The 17,158-nt window shown below is 36.1% G+C and overlaps 1 protein-coding gene across 2 annotated transcripts in view; it reads left to right on the top strand.

Annotated features, from left to right (window-relative positions):
- Positions 1-17,158, top strand: part of ano6 (anoctamin 6) — a 143,103-nt gene that overhangs the window by 26,511 nt on the left and 99,434 nt on the right. The gene's annotated exons all lie outside the window — the stretch shown is intronic.

The following is a 17,158-nucleotide window of genomic DNA, read 5'->3' as shown; positions in this document are numbered from 1 at the left end:
ATGTTTTATAAAGCACTTTCTTCTTTTTTCTGTGCTTAAAAGACCTTGTATTTCTAAACATGTTGTGACTTATTTGTCAGTGTGTTACTAAAATTGACCATTATTTCGTTAAAAATGATCAATATACAGTAAGTAATATGTTTTGTGTATTTCATATACAGTTAAAGACTGAGGATCAGGTTTGATTGCAATAAGACAGGGTTGGCTTAGCTATAGTAAGAAATACACAAAGCATTTCCCTTGGAATCTGCTGCAATTGTATCGGACTCTGCATTATGCTATGGGGAAACTACACAAAACTACTATAGTAAATAGTGTGTGTGTATGTATGTGTCTATATATAATAGCACACACACCCTCTTTTTGTTAGTACCAAATTTGAATGACAATATTTGAACTTTTCAATATACCACATAGGCTTGTAATGGGATCAGATTTCAATTTTGTATTGATCTCGAACTGTATGGGTCATCAGCAACTGCAACTGTGATGTTTAAAACTGCTGCAACAGTTTCACATTTTAGAAGACATTAATAGTCTGTCAGATCCGCATTTGAGATAATATTCCTTTTTTTCATTGTTACAAATTGCATTTTTATTGAAAACAGATTTTTTTCATTTCTTAAATCCTGTTAAAATGGTGTTATCATTATTTCACATTGTGTGCCTCTTGTTCTACTACCCAAATCATTATGTTCCACTGACGCGGGGTTGGCAGTTTAACCCATTGTGATCACTAGATCACCCATTTCTATTAGTGAACAAAGACTTTCATTTATATACATATTGATATTTTTTTAGAGATTAACACACCCTCAGAGATATCCATAGAAGAACTCTGGAAAACACAACATATTAGAGGGGAAAATCACTATACAGTAATCCCTCGCTACTTCGCGGTTCACTTTTCGCGGATTCACGACTTCGCGGGTTTTTAAATATAAGTGATTGCCCGCCTATCGCGGAAGTTATGTTCCAGACCCATCAGCAACAGGAGAAATTCCGCGATATAGAAAGACCATATAAATAAACATTTTTATAGTTTAAGCCTTAAAATACCCATCCCACATGCTTTAAACACATGTAAACTTATAAAACACACTTTGTTAACACATATGATATGTGGATGTCGGGCTAAGGATATGAGTAACATCTCACTATTATAAAACGTTTTAACTTCATGCAAGACAAGACAGTGAGACAGGAAAATAGGTGATGTACAGGCTTTTAAATTATTGACAGGCAGAGCGACAAGCAGCACAAAGCCAGCACAAAGTCCACTTCTCCTTAGCGTTCATTCAGCTCCCCACCCCCTTGACAATGCGAAGTGGCAGGAGCGTACTGCGCCTCCAGGGAGGGGGGTTTGAGCGAACGTGCGTTCAGCCCTCACACACCCCCACTCCTCCTCCTCCTTCTGAACGCGCAGAGCGACAAGCAGGCATTTTGGCAGAAGCAGCACAAAGTCCATTTCTGCTCAGCGTGAGTTCAGCTGCCCCCCTTCACAAAGCGAGTGCAGACACATCGACGTCTGATCGCTGCGTGCAGTGTGCAGTGTTGGTCTGTGGTGTTTAAGAATGTAGAAATTGTTTAAGAGCATAGGAAGTGTTTATAAGAATGTGGGAAAGGTTAACAAGTGAGTGAGAAAGGTTTATAAGAGTGTGGGAAGGGTTTATAAACCCTTAAAATATGTATAAATAATAAAATAAATATAGGTCACTACTTCGCGGATTTTCACCTATCGCGGGGGGCTCTGGAACGTAACCCCCACGATAGGTGAGGGATGACTGTACACATTTCATGCATAAATGAATTGCAAACTAGAAGGATATCTCCAGGGCTGAGGAGTTGGAGTCGGAGTTGGAGACAATTTTGGGTACATGGGGTCGGAGTCAACAAAAGTGTACCAACTCCAACTACTAATAAGTTTAAATTGTAATGAAAAAAAAAATACCGCAAGTTCAAATGTCCCATTTCACAAACAATAGTCATAATTAAGTACTTCTCTGATGTAAGAATAAAGCCCAGTGCATAGTTGTGTTACTACTAGTCACATATTGTAATCTGGATTATGGTACATTACAAAAAGTGTTTTAATTTTATTTCAGATATAATGTGTTTAACAAGTTAATATGAGTGTAAACAAGTATAATGATGTAGGTGTGTGCTATGGCCTGATGTGTGTTCAGGGGTTCTTGTTTTTGGTTTAAACTGGCCAATACGGTAGAGAGTCAACTTCCTAGCCAGTAGTTTTGTGGTTAAATGATGTGTATGTTGCCTTCCTTCAATCAACATGGAAACTACATTAGCATATTAAATACAGAGGAGTCGGAGTCAGAAGTACCAGAAACTAAGGAGCTAAGTCAAAGAATTTATCTACTGACTCCACAGCCCTAGATATCTCAACTAATTGCTGAGATTTCTGTGACCAGCCAGGAGTGTGCAAATTTATATAATGGGATTCACCAAAAAGTTTTAACTATAAACAATATAATCTTTTGGCTCCATGAGAAACTGAGCAACTCATTTTAATTCAATTCATTCTTATAAATATGAATATGGGCTTCCTTTCATGCTGGACCCGGGAATACTTCCAGTGCCATACCATGTCAGCAGCCTCTATTGGTACATAGGGACCCTGACAGGGCTGCATTTCTGGACTTGACTCCAAATCCCAAGCACCCCTGCAGGTGTCTCGAAAGGGTTCCCATATGAAGACCATTGCCACCTGGCATATGGGGGATGAGATAGCTCCAGATTCTTGGCTTTTGTTAGCATGTCTGTTAAATGATAGTTATTTCTCCTTCCCATCGGCGAATTCGTTTGCTGTTTCTGTCTGGCCTCCTGTCTGGGTAATGAATCCTCCTCCTTCCCGGCTGGGGTGCCTGTTCTCCTCTTACACCTTGATAATAAGTGTCCTCAAACTAACACCAGTGGACTGGTGACAAAAGAAAGTCAACTGTGCCCTGATGAAATCAATTAAGCCGTTCTCGAGTGATGTCTGGACATACAGGTAGGGAGGTATTTTTTGCTTTATTTATGTAGATGGCTAAATATTGTAAATTTCTTTCACCATGGTAATACTAAAAAAGAAATTAATAATAACTCTTTGCTTATCCCATGCTATTCATTCATCACTTAATAATTTTGGCATTGTGAGGAGCTGTTCTGACACTCAAAGCGGGAACAAGGTGAAGAATGTAAAATAAAATCTTTCTCTTTTTAATGTATATAGTGCTGTGTCGGTTTAGCTAGCTGTGCCCCAGTTGGTTTTTGCACATTTATGTCACTGCTTTGATTAGCTCAGTATCCTTAGGAGGACGGCTTGCTTTAGGCACACCAAAATGGAGATAGTGTGACTGTTGCAGACTCTCCTCCCCGGCCCCCGCCCCGCAAGGCTCCCCTGCAGCGATCCTTGAAGCTTCCCATTTTAATGATATAGTGCCTGGTCATACAGCTGCTGACTTTGCCCTAATGTTGTTCTTGCCTGATATAAGGGTCAATGACATTATAAAGCCCTCATTTTCAGTGGGAAGTTGTAGTTGTTGTGACTTTTGACTCAATACAATTGAGCACAAATTTTTCAAAATGGCAGAGTGGTTGTGTGGCTGATGAGGTAGAATTTAGATATGTGATTAAAAAAAAAAGTTAAAATGTTTAACCAATTTGAGGTTGAAAACTGGTTAGGAAAAAAAACTGTGTTAGCCCCACCTCCTTCTACCATTATCCCAAATCACGGAGTACTTTACGAAGAAAATGCAATTTGACAAGGAGGCTATGTTGAACTTTTAAGTCTGTTCTTAAATCAGATGTGCACAACTGAATCAAATCAACTGTAACAACAAAGTGACCTCTAAAAGACCCTGGTTAAATGGTCCTCCCGATTTTGAGGGGTCTTATGACATACACAATCAGAATTTATTAATTAGTTCAGTGCTTCCTTGCTGGCAGTTGCACCTTTAATAACACAGGCAAGGAAGAAGCAGTGAGGTTATATAGTCAAGCAGCAAGCACAGAAATTAAAGAGAAAAGTTTACCTTAGTGAGAACAGGATACTTGTGCAGCATGGGTGTTCAGACTAAGAAAAAATTCAGAACTTTCTCAGATTCAGGACACAATATGGTAAGTAGAATGCGTAATGTTTATCATCATTTATAACAGTTGTCGATGTCAGTGAGCACATACTGCCTTAACCATTTTAAACTTTGATGGTGTACATTGCAGCTGCTTTTTCTGCATACAGGCATGTCAGTATGTTGCACAGAATAGTATATTGTTCAGCTATTTAGTTTTTGTAAAAGGAAGTTATTGAAGTTTTTTAAAATGTTTTGTTTATAACCTAAGGGCTTATGCTCAAACAATTTTTATTTTCTTAGTTCCTACTGTAATATCTGTAATAGGTTGTAATATCAAACAGGATAACTCACTCTGCCCAGAGTAAATCCCAGCTCCCAGAATTTAATGCCAACCACCTACATTAGTATAAGACATAGAATAAATTGTGATTTTGTGTCATGAGAACAGAAATTCTAGAGGTACGGTGTGGTTTTTGTGAATTTCCAGTACTGTACTTAGCAGAATTCGCCACGTTTAAGACTAACATCTGCCTATTTTGAGTTGCTGTAATTGGACATTACATTGAATGGTGAACTTATTAAACATTTACATGCTTCTGATTCTTTATATAAAACATTCAACAACTTTCTTGGATTTTAACAGCCCTAATGGGGCATTGCAGCAAGGATGTTGAGCTTTGTGCTCTCAGGGAATGCAGCAAAAATGTTGAGCATTGTGCTGTCAGGTGGCACAACTGCAACATTGAGTGCTATCCTGTCATGCGATTCAGTAGGGGTGTTGATGCTGCACTTCTGAATGATGTGCTGTCCATTATATACTGATATAGCATTCTCTTGGTTGTCTTCCTTCCTGAACTGATGGTGCAGCCAGCTCCCAGATCTCAGCTTTGAGACTCTCCATCAATGACTCGGAAAAGCCCAGAATGTCCATCTTTTGAATTTCTGCAGCAATCAATGCTTTTCAGAGCGGGGCAGTAGGACGTCTGTTTGTCCCACTACTGACACCAATGTACAGTAGTTCTGCTTGGTTACTTGCTTGCACTGACCCAAAGGGCTTGTGCTTATTTCATTGCTCTTTTAAGTTGTCCTCTAACCTTATAAGGGCTGCTCCCTTTAGCCGTGCTTTAATGGTGATTGTGTTAAAGTAATAGGCTTTGACTTTTTTATAGGCTTCCCTGCATCTGGTGCTGAAGCTGATCATTTGAGTAATGAATTTCTAGTTGATACTGTTGCTGCCTCAGCGCTGATGGCATCCCATGGATGATGAATCAGTACAATAGCATGATTAAACTTCACCATCACTCAGATGGTTAAATCCAGTTGGCCATTTATTTTTACTTGATATTTCTTTGACTGACCCTACACTGGACTGGTGCCCCATTAAGGTCTTATTTCTGTCTTGTGTCTGATGTTGCTGGAATATGTTTTTCCCTCTGAGCCTGGGTTGAATTAAAAGGGTTTCAAAATGTTATGTATTGTTATATCTCTACCTTAAATACTGTACAGTTTTATGTTTGCCCATAGAGGAACATGCCTCTTTTTTAATTCAGTTACCAGTGTTTTCATTTATTAAGATAGTCTTGGATTAAAGCATGTTTAATGAGGTGGAATGCTATATGTTTTGACCGTTTTGCTTTTAGAAGTATAGGTAGCTCCCAGTTTTTGGTCTGTTTTATCCAGCTTTAATGGTGGTATGATTTTGCAACTTGGAAAAAGCTGCTTTAAATCTGATAAACAAGGAGGAGGAACTTGATCTGACTGACTCATTTCATCCAAGTACATACTAGCAGAAAGGCTTTAATGAGGGAGGTTCCCATTTTAACAAACATCATATAAGTCACAGATGTAAAATGCGTAACTTGTACTGTATATATTGCGAGACTTTTTCATCTGTTTATTGTTTTAATTACCACAAACTAAATGTAGCATTTTTGAGAAAAATCCAAATGTCTAGTCCTTAGTTATAGTGAGACATTTTAACTTGTATAAAAACACCTTTCCCTGTGAAGATTTCCAATTGAAGCTACAAGTGAGTCAGACTGAAGCTATAATCCAAGTATAACATTCATTAAGGAGTTTAACAACTTTAAAGCAAAGTATAGAGATTTTAATAACATCCTTAATAAGCATGGAGTGTATTGTTTGAATTGGCTACAGAATCACCTCTTGAGTAGTACTGCAATTTGCTGTACTGAAATTGAAAATAAGGAGACTCTAATGATGAATTAATATTACTTGGATAGTAATGATTTATTTTTGGGAACCACGGTGGTAAGCACTACTGCCACACTGAATTTTCATCCTGGGAGTGAGTCCCAGGCTTGAGTCATTGTTATTCTTATTTCTGTTGAGATGTTTCACTGGGACTTCTGTTTTACCTCCCACATCACAAAAAAGTGTGTGGTAAATTGAAAATTCTAAAATGGCCTTGTGTGAGTGAATGTGCAGATGGGCCTTACAATGGACTGCCATTCCGTCTTGGGATGGTTCTTACCTTGCACCCCAAACTGTCATGTTAAAAAGTAATATAACTTTTTAAACCTAAAATATAATGAATTCTTGCATTATTTCGTTAGATACATTTTTAATAATAACTTGCAGTTTTTATTTAATGTGAAAAAAATGTTGCCACCTATGTTTTGTAGGGGGCATACACTCCATGACTAATGTATTATTTCATTTAATGTCTAATGCTATCCCAAAAACACCAATGGACATTTCATCATAGACAGTGGAGAGTAAAACACATGAACATTACAGAAGGGGGGGAATAGTACTTTCCTTTGTTCCAAATTTAACCGTCATTAATTAAAAAACAGCTGTGAAGACACTGCATCACCAAATGAGTCTTTGTTTCAACAGAAGCAAGGGCTGTTTTGTCTTGGCTTGTCTGTTACCGTTTCTAGATGGCTTGATCACTTCTCTTAATACAAATGTTCGATGTCAAACCATTAGAGACAGCAGCAGCTGCCCCCTTTAATGACACTTTATTTATAGCATTTGCCTAATAAGTGATACATATATGAATATTTTTTCCTATTGCAATTAGAATTTCAGGCTCTTCCTAAGTCTGTTGGTCTAATCATGTTTTTTAGTTTCTTTCACTGCTTTTTTACATTTCAAAAAGCATTGTTCTACAGCTCAAAAGCTCTGTCCTATTTGAATGCTCTTCTTAGTCATTCACAAGAGGTTTATTTCACATTATTTTAGCAAAAAATATATGTTAGGAGTACAGGACTGGATATCCTGACATGGATTATGTGACACAAGTAATTAGAGATTTTTTAAATTGATGTTTTGATATTGTTTGCTGTGTTTGAGAATTGTGTGTACTGTTACATTCCACTGTTCCACTAACTTCTGTTCTCCATGGAATAAAAATGTTTTCAGCTATCAGTTCAAGCACATGCTAATTAAAAGATAAAAAAATTAACATAATAAAATTAGGTTATTTTGTGAATCTTGTCCCATTGATTAAAAGCATATTGTCAAGTTATGGTATAATCCAGAAGCAAAATATTCTGCATAATAAATATCGGAACATAAAATTAATAACCATTATTCTGGTCAAACTATATAAATACTGTTTGTGAGCTTGAAAAAAATGTAAATTTGAGCTGTTTTGGGGATTATTCATTATATAGGTAATAGAACAACTTACCCATTTGGTAACACTGCAAGGTGAACACATCTGTAGTACTACACGAAAGTGCCAATTCTGAAAGAAGTGGCTCTGTTTTTTTTTTTTTTTGTATATTCTGTACCATTTGGTATTTGCACTTAGGCTAACATTTACTTTGATCATACTGCCAAACGGCAACATTTTGTTAAAATGTTTGTGTATGACTTTCTTGTTCTATTTTTAAAACATACTGTATGTAGTGCAACCCATTATTATTGTTTTCTTGATAGAGATACTTCTTTCTGGTGGATTAAGATTGAGTAATGATAGCTGTACAGTGGAAACTTTCAACACTAAATGTAGATATCTCTTTGTGGGATTTTAACAGCAGCATGTAGCATCTAGTCTTCTATATTTATTTGCAGAATGAAATATGATATGCTTCCAAAAAATGTTAGTGATTAAATATTTAAAAGTGGCATATGTCTTATTTACCATTGGTCTCTCATATTTCTAACTAAACCTTGACTAAACCTTCATTGTGAACTGTGGTTTCACAATGTCATATGTTTTGGGAGTGTCATCTGTCATGAATTAAGGCTATTTTGATATAGATATTTATTTCACTGTAGGATTTACTATTATTCACGTTCCTCTAATTCAAGCATTCTTCTACGTTTTAACTTGAGGCTCCACATAAGAAAATCAGTACCATACTAGGATCCAGGACCAGGATTATTATCATAATGACAGCAGAGACATACATACTTTAGACAAATAACAATGGCCATATAATAAAAGACAGTAAACATTTTTGTTTCCATTCAAGCATATTTTTCACATATTACTAAAAGAGAAAAGCAAAGTTTTGTTCAAGATCGCATTGAATTTTGATTCCGTGTTTGGACTTACATCGTGACAATGCAACTTATACTGCCTGTGAGTGAATAAACATTTCTTTTTCTCTAATAAATAGAACGACTTTCTCGAATGTTTGTCCATGCTCTTTCTTCATTGCTTTGTCGTTGACGTGTCATCTTAAACATATACAATTATTGTCCTGATAAAATTATAAGAGCTGAGAGCGCAGGAAGTGTGTCTGACAAAAGCATTCACAGGACTGAGGTTAGATGACCGTGGTCTTGTTTGAAAATAGTTGTAAGTAAGGCGTGACTTGAAAGAATCTCATGTTTAAAAGTCTCCGTCTAATGGGACTTCATACTGCTACAACGTTTTTGGAATCTTTTAATTCTCGCTGGAAACACGAATTAGACGACCTGCAAGTCTCCGACTTAGAATATATTGTTCAAATTTAAACTTTATCTCTTTTCACTGTTCCGTTATTTCACCGAGTAATAATTTCCATTTGTTTGCGCTATGTGATCTTTCCGATCCTTTTTTTGAGACTTTGTAATTTTCATACTTCTATAATCTCTAACCTGCTGTGCATGTGTACCGCGCCAACATTTTTGAATTCTTTACGATGTTCTACTTTGTCATCTACTCTTTGTCCTTTATTTACAGCCCTGGGTGTGATTAAATCTCTTTCTTGCGGGTTGTATTACGCTGCTCACATTGTGAAGGGGGGGGGCTGAATGCACGCTAAGGAGATGCGGTCGAATCAGCTGCTGGCGAGCTGCATGTTCTGCTTGTCACGCTGCATGTCGATCATTTAAAAGCCTGTACAGCAGCTGTCCTTTTGTCTCATGGGATGTCAAAGTGTATTCTGAGAAGATCACATCTCGTCTCCCTCCCAAATTTTTTTTCTATAATAGATAGAGAGATTCCTGAGGGGTATCATTCTCAGTGTAAGTGCTTATTGTAGGCTTCAGTAAAGCTGAGAGAAACAAATTCTTCTTTATAACAGGGTGAAGCTACGCTATTATAATTTTTTAAAAGGACAGTAAAATCTTCCATTAACTTAGTACTTGACTCATGGGTCTTTTACTGATGCAGTTTATTTACCTTGTCTTAAATAATATTATTTTTTTTTAAATATAATTTTTCAAATGAGCTCCACTATTAACACATTCTTCTAAAAGAGTTTGCTAATTGTTCATCATATTCTCATTTTCATTTAACAGTTCAATAAATTCAGTAAAAATGTGGACTGACACAGCTAAATTATTCCTAAAATTTACTATGTATTTTTTATGAGTGATAGGATAAATCTTAATGAAAAATTTTGCAAACAGTCTAGTGTGAAATGTTAATGCTACAAAATGACATGTCCCTGAATGTTGAAGGCACTTTTCTAAAGCTTATCTCACACTTTTGATATTTTCTGGTGTTGCTACAGTTCTCAATGGCCCAACAACACGACTTTCACCCTATCAGTAGTTTGAAATTTATTGAATCACTTTAAAGTATCATTACAAGAAAGAATTCATCCTCGCTGAGGCATGTTTCAACTTAATACAACATATCCTTTGCATTTCTATTACAGATTTGGATTCAATGTATGCCGTAACGGTGAAAGTGCATTTAGGCACTGATCAGTTGTCCATAGCTGCTGAAACTGCACTTAGCATAGAACACTGCAACACCAATATCTATATAAATACACCCCACAACACCCAAAAAATCATCTCCTTCTTGTTCCTCACTCATTATTTTCATTTCAGCATTCTGGTGTTGAAAATAAAATAAAAAATTTAACAGCGTGGTGAAGCACAAGCTCATCTTTCTCCCTCTTTCTTATGTGCGTTTGCTTTTCAGTCATCTCAGTTTGATTTTTTTCACTGTTTGTGTGAGTGAGGGATGGTGGCATCATGGAGAATATTAATTATATTTTTGTACCACGAAAAAGAAAATCTGTCATGCACCAACAACGTTGTTTATATGATAGGTCTCAGATCGCATACTAATGCAATGAATAGTATGCTAAATATAGGGAGGTATATCACTTGCCACAGAATTTGTGCTTGGATGAACTGGTACATTTTACTAAATAATGTGGCGACCCATCTGGAACATCACCTTTAAGAAACACTACTCTTATGGTATTGTTCAGAGTAACATCAAGTGGAACCAGATTATGTAGAGGTAAACTCTGTGATCTCCTATATTACACTGTTAGAATGTCGACAGATTTTTGCTTACCTGGAAGACTCCTAAATCACCTGTGACATTTGAAAACATTGTGTCTCAGGCTGCATATTTATAACTCTTATTGTAATGCATATACTGTATATCTTGAAATTTAATAGAAAAAAAGAAAAAATAGAATTTTTGGAAATAAAGCATGCTTGAACCAAAAATATGCAAGAAAAGGATACAACGAAATTGCCAAAAAAGATCTTGGATGCTTATTCTGGAATATAAAATTTAAAACAAAAAGCTAGTAAGTTTAAAAGTGAAAGGACCTTAACCTTTTAAAAATGTCAGTATAGAATCAATTGAGGTCCTTTGTAACTGTTGTTTAAATTACTGTACATAATAGAAACAAACCTTAATTCACTCACTATCATAATTGACTCTTGCTTTCATAAGCAGGAAGCATATGTAAGTTGCAATAAAGTTGAGCATATTAAGAAAAAGCCAAGTATTAAGCTGTCAGAAGACCAGACTTAAATACCAGGGTATGGGTGTAATGTCATATTTCTACCAGTAACTGTACCACAATCTGGAAAAGTCAGCAAAATGCTGCTAAAAATTCTAACTCCTACTATCTTTTTCTGATTCCACAAATACTAATGAGCTTATAAAAATATCTGCATGTCTGAGAAGTTTTCCAGTACCACACACGGGTCCCTACTTATGATTCTTCACATTCTAACTTCTCCCACTAACATTCTGATACATCCTTTTATCTCTACATTTCTGACCATGTGGTACATCTTTTTGTAAGGTCTAATCTGTCATAAAGCAGCTGGTTATGTTTTTCTTTAAATTAAAAAAAGACCCATTAACTATGAATTTTATAAGTCAATTTCGGTTCTAAACACGAGTTGGCTTTGACCAATTCACAAGACCAGACCGGGTTCTTTAAAGACAGATACTGGGGAACACCACCTTTCTTACCTGTGTCAGATCACCTAAAGTGCTGAATATGTTTGATAAAACTGAGTGGCACGCTTTATTAACTAGTATATCCAATATATAGTTCAACAGTGAATTAATGAACAGATAATACTGGGCTCTATTTATGTCAATATGTTTCAGACTGCTTTGTTTTCTTGTCTGTTTAAACAAATCTGTGTGTACTTAGTTATTATATAATTTAGTATAAAGTTTGGATTTGTATTTACCTGGGAACCTGACAGTATTCTATGCCTGCATTCAGTGAGGAGTGCTGTACAAAAATAAACTGAATTGACTAGTACTCAGAGGCTCAGGTGTGGACCGAAGATTTTTGGCTACAGTTGGTTTGTTATATTTTATTCCCAATGACTATAGCCATACAAATTAAACAAAATTATTTATTTACTTATTTAGCATTTATTTGTGAATTTTCCCTTGGGGATTAACAAAGTATCCCATCTATCTATCTTATCTTATCTATCTCTCTATCTGTCTATCTTATCTATCTATCTATCTATGATAATGTTCTCTTTCTCCATTTTTCCAGTCATTGCCTCTGTTGTAACAAAATATAGACTGTTTGGGATTATCTGGGAGAGAGGGAATTAAAAGTTTTCCTCACGCCATCAACAAGCTACTCCATGTTTCTCAAAAAGATTTTTAGGTTCCACACATAGTCCCATACCTAAACTAACACCAGAGTAAAGTTTATGTATAATATAAGTTGTATGAAATTTGTTTTTACTGCATTTATGAATTTAATTCTAATACTTTCTTTTCTCTATTCTTAGTTTTTCACAGTATTTTTGTGTAATAAGGTTTCAATACCCCTTCAAATTAAAACTTTTAAATATATAACAAATACTTGTTTGTTACCCATTTTTATTTTTAAAAAAGAAATGCATCTCTCAGGGGTGAAGATGAAAGGATCCTCATAAAGATTAGAACAGGAAAGCAGCTGGGGATAAAAATCGGGCAAAATGAGTGCAGATGAGGATCTCTGCCTACCCAAAAAGTAAAGCTCAGATAATGAGAACAATTAATGCAGTTATTTAAATTAAGAAAATAACAAACAAAAAGGTACATTTATTTTCTTTCAGTTTTGTTTGGGATCTTACTAGTTGTTTTATACTGTATTTAATTCCAAATACTGAGTATTTATTTTTTATCACAATACTTAAATGCCATACAGGATTTGTTTTTACCTACCTGTGCAATAGTCTTGTTTGTTTCAGGATGCTTCTGTGTCAGAGAAATATACTTTCAGCTTATGTAAATATTTGTGTGTTATGGGACTTGTACATCAGGTTGGTGCACTTTTCATTTGCCTTCATGAAATATTCTGTATAAAATACAGAAGGAAAAGAACTAGATGAGGAAATGGTCAAATACATCCATTTACACTAATGGTTAGTACAGCATTCCCTAATAATGTTCAGAGCTCACTTATACTTCAGAATTAGAACATTTCACAGTGTGTTTTTGCTTAAAATTAATGTATTTTTGTATATACTTCTTGAAATGACAAAATATATATTTTTTAGTTTTTAAAGAGGGAGCTTTCTGCACAATTATTTATTTTCTAAGGAAAAAGAGTTAGAAATAATCAACTGTTAGATTTAATTCAGTTTACATATTTTTAAAACGTTGCACTGCAAATGATGCGACAGTGAAAATTGAGACTGGCTTAAACTCCAACTCATCTTTGGCAATATTTGCATACACTCAGTTTCACAGACAACAGGCTTATTTATATTCAACAACCTATCTGAGTATCTGTGTCTATTAAAAATTATAACATATGGACTGTGCTCTATTGGCAATGGGTAACAACCTGAGAGGATATAACATAACCCAGTTTTCTGTTCTGTTGAGAGGAAGTAGTCTGTAATAGAAAAATCTGCACTCTAATACACTGTATGCTCTTATTACTTTTATCTGATGCATAGTTTTAACTTAATTTTATAGGTTCTTATACATATATTTTAGAAAAACACTGTGTTTTTCATGAAACCTTTGCTGCATTCCATAGATAATTCACATATAACTACTAGTATGAAAGGGTTTTAAGTCAACAAATCATTTAAATCCTCTACACACCACAGTTATGATACAACAATGGGTCATCAAAAATATTTAAAGACATTGGAGGAGAAATTACTTGACGGTAGTTTCATAACTGCTTCTTTGCTAATGTGTCATGCTCAAATCCTACTACTATTTTGCAGGACATGACAAAGATGCAGGTGTAATAACGCACATTTTTACTTTAATTTTTTTTGCACACAGTTGCATGTGATCGTCTCATACATAAGCTGAATATGAGCTGTGGATTAGCATCTTATTACAGCAGGCAGTGGCTATCAGTTTAAAGCAAATCAGGGAAATGTGTAAACTGCACAAAATAGCCAGGCTGGGATTTGGACCCAAAGAGAAAGAAGAGCTAACCATCATGTCACAATCATCTCTTAAAGATTTAATTTAGTTGGCGTATTTTTAAAATGTTCACATATTTAATTAGCATTTTTCACTATTATACATATCCAAATGCATTTCAAAGATGAGAGCAAAAACTGTAATACAGTAGCTTTATTTGTGTTGGGCTTTTTTTTTTTTTTTTTTTTCAACCTACTCTAAAAGGATAGTTCAGCAAATTGATCATTCAATCTTGGAGAGGTTTCGTAATTTTAAAACATTTACTTCTAATTCATACAGCTTACACGTGCAGTGAAAACATGCCTGTATAGCCTGATAAAACTCTAGTGATATATACTGTTTTCCTTACTGAAAATCAAGATTACATTGTTTTTTAACTTTTTATAATCCACTTCATTCATGCAGTAAGTATACCTCAGTTTTTTTTTTTTGTTTTTTTTGTTTTTTTTAATCCAGAACAAGAAGATTCATAGATCGGCATTCTAATTGCCTGCGTAAGGCTATATGCCATAAAATTTTAGCTGTAGTATTCAGTTGGATAAATGAACTACAGAATGTAATTAGGAAGGACTTTTTTTCCATTTGGCACCTTTTAAATCTTCTTACTGCGTAGATTGTGTGTTTGTAAAGCAAACATTTAATTTAAACTGTCATAATTAGAACAAAATAACTTTGCATGTCTGTGCATAGATATTGTGCAACACTAAGTAGAGAAAGAAAGGGATTACAACAGCAGAGGTACAAGCAAATACAGTAACATGTTGTCACAACCTACACAAGATTATCCAACATTAGCCAATTGTATCTGTTTTTGTGTTCACCTAGCCTGTCCTTTGTTTTCAAATCATTTCCAAGAAGAAATACAATAATCTACCATAAGTGAATCATCGAAAATGCTGTCAGATGATGGGGGTGGTAGAGTAGGACAATGTTTAATACAGCTGTCTCACAGACTCTGAGAGTTCAAATCTCGGTATGTTGACTCCCTGTTTAAATGATAATTCCAAATTTGGCTCAGTATGTGTTAATGTAGGTGAACATGCATTGTGATGAACAGACACCCTGTTCAGTATTGTATTGTGCTTTGCATCAAATAGTGTAGTGGGGTTCTGACTTGCCACAACTGTGAAGTTGTATTTTCTGTATACAGTATATAAATAGGTGGATGGATTAACTTTTCTCAAAATATACTAATTTAAAAATTATCATAAATGTTTGGTGAAGTGTTGTGCTGCCATTTTCTGTATTGCTTCTGATATTCCCATTTTATTTTATATAAATTGGAATCTGTAAGGTACAGTAAGTGTCAATTCCAAAGTCGGGGTGGACAAATCAGTAACCCAAAATCCCAGGACTCCCAGTTTTTAATTCCGGACAACCAAACTATAAACTTCAAAAGCCTGGTGGACTACCAGATGTTTTTGAATCTATGATCCATGCAATATTTTCCTAATGAAACACAATTTGCTAAAAATAACACCCAGTTCTTCATGTACCATCTTAACTCTGGTGTCACATTTAAAGACTGCTGGTTATAGTACACCAGACAGCCATAACCACCATGTAAAAGCCAGGTTTCTGCTTATTGTGTCTGCACTGGTTGTGAGGGTAGTACAGCAAAAATGATGGCAGACGTGGCAACACATGGTGGGTTTTCGTCACACACTGGTTACAGATTTTTTTTCTAATTACGCAGCAATGTGAGCATGGCTCTGTGTACCCTAAACAGGTGAATTTTTAAGAGAGGCTTATTACGTGCGTGCCAAAATGATGAAAGTGCAAGAAACAAATGCAAAAATATTTGAACTGCATCTGTTCATCATGTACATCACAAGTTCAAGTTGGGAAGCATGCACTGGTACAGTGCGTTGCTGCATCCACTACACAACAAAACAACTCGGGATCCCGGTTGGCATCCCCCAAGGCAGACACGCGTTCCAATCCCACCCTCCGAAAATGACCCTCTGTCTGCCGCAGCCAGGTGTTACGTGGGCGACCCCTTTGTCTGGTCCAGCCACTCGGGTCCCCAATAGTGAGGATCTTACGAGCTGGATCACCCTCTGGGAAACGCGCCACATGACTGTAGTGCCATAACTGACGCTCTCTCACAATGCAGGTAATGTGCCTCATTTGGGACTCCATGAGCAACCATTCATTCGACACAGTCAAACCAACGGTACCCAAGGATTTTCCGGAGAGACACAGTACCAAAGGAATCCAGTTTTCATCTCAGGTCACTGGATAGCGTCCATGTCTCACAACCATATAGCAAGACAGGAAGCATCAGGACTCTAAAGACTTGGACCTTCGTCCTTTTGCATAGATATCGGGAGGGCCACACACCCCTTTCCAGCGACCTCATGACCCCTCCATGCTCTCCCAATCCATCTACTGATTTCATAGGAAGAGTCACCAGAGACATGAATGTCACTGCCAAGGTAAGTAAACCTCTCAACAAGGTTAACACTCTCCGCAAACACACACTGCTGATGGCTGTGCCCAAGAGGTCATCATTAAAGGCCTGGATCTTGGTTTTTATCCAGGACACTCGCAAGCCCAGGCACTTGGACTTCTTGCTCAGTATCTCATGCTCTGTCTCTTATGTACCCACTCATGAAATTATTCTACTTGCCCTCCCTTCTCCGCTTTTGGTTAATGTGTCTGCATTCACACCCATCCACCCAATTGTGAGCAATATCTCTGCTGTTTGCAGAGAACATCCAAAAACCACATATAAAAGTGGCCCCTTGTTTTGTGTGACAAAACTAATTTCAGTATTGAAATGGTGAGAAAGCACAGTAAAATTAAACTGTTCACTAGGCAGCTTGCTGTAGTGCTGAGTCATTTCATGATATGTACAACTTGGGAACAAAATTGTACACAGATATAGCAGGTAACTCTTTTCAACTGACTGGATTTACTACAGCTTGAGAAAATGACCTAAAATATTCAGCAGCTTGTTGATCGCATGTGATGGCTTTAATGTTCCAACAATGCTCCTATC

The sequence above is a fragment of the Erpetoichthys calabaricus genome, chromosome 1 (genome assembly GCF_900747795.2).
Source record: "Erpetoichthys calabaricus chromosome 1, fErpCal1.3, whole genome shotgun sequence".
Classification (NCBI taxonomy): Eukaryota; Metazoa; Chordata; class Cladistia; order Polypteriformes; family Polypteridae; genus Erpetoichthys; species Erpetoichthys calabaricus.
This window is presented reverse-complemented; position numbering and strand designations above follow the sequence as displayed.